We start from the raw sequence: 3,529 nt of genomic DNA on the forward strand, positions 1-3,529 counted from the left end.
CCGCCGCCGGCTTAGCAGGGCCCCAGGGGGGACTCGCCGAGCCCGGAAGGGCCCGGGACGTCCCGTGACCGGACGCAGCCTTGGCGTCCGGCCCGCCTCTGCCCTATTTCTTGTTTCTTATAAATTTTACTTTTTTCCCCCTCTACCAATTCTACCTTCTCCTCCCACACTGTCTCTGGTAGCTACGGTTGTTTTCCATGCTTTTTTTGGGTCATTTTATTGATTCACTAAAAATTTTAAATAATTTAAAAACTTTCAATAGTAAGCACAACTGATATATACATATCTATAAACACAAGTCTGACTTCAGGCATAAACCTCAGTGAATAAAGTGAATATACTATAAAGTAGTGTCTAGCCGGGGTTATATAGCTTACTGCAGTCATTAAACAGGTATTAATAGGTATTTTTAATGCATTTTTTAACTTTAGGAAAAAAACATTTTAGTTTTAAAAGATCAAAATAAAAAATTGTTACAAGAAATCTGCTGAAATCTTAAAGCCAGGAAAATGGTTAGGATTCAGTTCAAATAGTAGGTGGATAAACCTATCAACAGTTTAAGACAAAAAATCCTTAAATATGGAAATCAAAGCATCGAAGAAAATCAGTAATGTTTTATTCTAAAGCCAAACAATTCTATTTCACTGGGTCAGTCTCATGTATTTAATCATTCTTCTATTGAATTTGCAGTGTTACTATGGTCTGATCTTTACATTTAAACTCTGGAAGTTAACATTCATCTCTGGACTTGTCCCTACCATCAGGCTGGCCATTCTCTTGCTTGTTTCTTGTACTCTTATTTCTGTGTGGCTGATTTTAGTTTTCCTAGTATAGCACTCCCTTCAGCACTTTTTGGAGAGCTGGTATGGTGTTGGTAAATTCTTTAAGGCTTTGTTTATCTGAGAATATTTTTGTCTTTTTTTCTTTCTCCATATGAAACATAATCTTGCTGGGTATAGTATTCTTGGTTGAAATTGGTTTTCACTTAACATGTTGAATATATTTTCCCATTTTTTCCTTGCTTGCATTGTGTCCTATGAGAAGTCTAATGTTAGCCTGATGGGATATCCTTTGAAAGTAACTTGCCAATTTTAGTATCTTGTCTCTGTCTGTGGTTTTGGTCAATCTGGCTATGATGTGCCTTGGGGAAGATCTTGGGTTGATTCTACGTGGGGTCCTTTGTATTTCCTGGGTCTGGATATTTGAATGCCTCTCTAGGTTTGGAAAGCTTTCTTCCAGGATATTCATGGAGTAGATTGTCAATGCCCTTATTAGTTTCTTCATCTTCTGGGGTCCCATGATCGAAATGTTTGGGCATTCAAGGGTATCTAGTATTATTGTATGTTATTCTTATTCTGGGAGGTTACTTTCTCAGTCTTTTTAGTGAATTTTTCTAGGTCAGAGGTTCTATCTCCTACACCTGAGATTCGATCTTCTGCATGATCTAATCTGCCTTTGATATTTTCAAGGGAGATTTTTATTTCCTGTATTACAGCCTCCATCTCTAATAATTCCATTTGATTATTTTCTATGATGTGTATCTCCTCTTCTAGATGATGCAAGAACTTCCTCATCTCCTGGAACTCATTGTCTCTTTTCTCCTGCAGAGTTCATTCTCTCTCTTTTCTTGCATCTGTTAGCTTTGTCACTATGAATATTTTAAATTCTGGCTCCTGGCTAGGTCTGGGGAGGGGGTGGGAGTGGAGGGTGAAGTCTGGGCAGAGGTCTTTGGTGAAGAATGGGGCCGTTCAGAACTCTGATATTGATGGCTGCTGATTGGCTTGTCCTGGCTCTTGGCTAGATCTGTTTGGGAAGTCGGAACAAGGAACTCTTATAGAAAATGTCCTTAGCTTGGCTCCAGGTACCATCAATGATGATCATTGTGGAAGGATAAACAGGAGAATCTAACAGAAATTCTTTCAAATTAGCAGCTTTGGCCCCTGGATATAATATTAATGTACCAGACTTCTGGCAAATAGTTGCAAGTTCAGGGTCTCTTTCTTCACTGAAGCGATGGCCAATCTTTACATTTATCCTGCGGGAGGCATGCTGCTAGCAGGGGTACAGTCTGCAACACTTTGTTTTCCTCTGCTGGGTGCTGGATTATGTATGAGTGGGTTGAGATGTGCAGAGAGTGCACGGGGAGAAATGGACACAAACACACTCTCTGAGGTCAAGTGCAGTGGCCGCACTCGGGCCTCCACTCGGCCAGCTCCACCAGCAGCTCCCACAGCTGGCCTGCACTGGCACTGTCCTCCTCTGCTTCGCTCTCCTGCCGCTCCTCGTTGTTTGGAGCTCGAGAGCTCCAGGCCCCAGGCGGCAGCGCGACGGGGGTCCCAGGGTGTTCTTGCCTCTTTCTGTGGCTCCATGGCCCGCGCTTGTCAGGTGGTCGCATTGAGGTCCCGCTGCCCCCAGGGGGGACGCCACAAGCTGGAGAAGGAAACCTGGCTGTGCGGCCCTACGCAATCACGCACGCATGCATGGACGTACGCACATATGCCTCTCCAGGCTTTTTAAAAGTGCACTTGAAAGTAGCATCCTGTCTAATGTAATACTCTTTTTTTTTTAATGTAATATTCTTTATTTCAAGAGTGACTTTCACCTCCTCAATTTCATTTTCCAGGTCTTCAATTTTAGCTTCTATTTGCTTTTCTTGCATGATTTGTTCTGGAGTCTTTTTCTTTATTTGCATCAATCATTGATTTATACTCTCAGAGTTGCTGTTCTGTCTGTTCTTAGCTGAGCAGCAGGATCATGCAGTCCTTGCTCCCTGCCACCTGTCTGCATCGTCCAGTCCCTGCCAGAGTCTGCAGGCTCTGCACCCCCTGGCTTCTCTGGCTGCTGTGCACCCAAAGACCTTCCACTCAGAGCCAGGAGAGAAGCCTCAGAACTGGTTGTTATTCCCACCCATCAACCCATCAATGGTATTATTTTTTAAAGTTTATATCCATACACATATGCACACACACACAGAGCTGAAGACTTCTTTCAAATTTGGATGAGTGTTCTAAGCAAAATTCAAGAACCGGTAGATAGAAACAGAATGGTAATATTTTTTGAATGCAAACTATTGTTATTGCATGATGCCTAAAGGCACTTAAGGTGAAATTTCTACAGGACACAGTCAGAATATTGAATAGTGACATCAGTGGCTGCTTTTTGTAAATCAGATATAATTACAAAAATACATCTTCTCCCATTAAAGACAAAATTAGAAGGTATATTGGTCTTCATTTCTTTTTTCTTCTTTAAAGAATTATTTTAACTTGATTTCTTATTATTCTTAATATTTTGCGATTTTACGAGAGAGAGAGAGAGAGAGAGAGAGAGAGAGAGAGAGAGAGAGAGAGAGAGAGAAAGAAAGTGAGAAGGGAAGCCACCAGGTCCAAGACTTGAACCATGGTTGAGCATGTGGGAGTCCAACACGTTTAACCACCATGCCTCCTGCAGGCCCCTGGTCTCCATTTCATCGGTAAAATTTGCATGTTGTAATATTAATTTTTATGTGGCTATTGACCATAGTAATGGA

The 3,529-nt window shown here is 41.7% G+C and overlaps 1 pseudogene; it reads right to left on the reverse strand.

Annotated features, from left to right (window-relative positions):
* Positions 1–2,369, reverse strand: part of LOC102494512 (DTW domain-containing protein 2 pseudogene) — an 8,754-nt pseudogene extending 6,385 nt beyond the window's left edge.
* Between the last annotated feature and the right edge of the window lie 1,160 nt (positions 2,370–3,529).

This window comes from Tupaia chinensis, unplaced genomic scaffold (genome assembly GCF_000334495.1).
Source record: "Tupaia chinensis unplaced genomic scaffold, TupChi_1.0 Scaffold147500_2, whole genome shotgun sequence".
Lineage (NCBI taxonomy): Eukaryota > Metazoa > Chordata > Mammalia > Scandentia > Tupaiidae > Tupaia > Tupaia belangeri.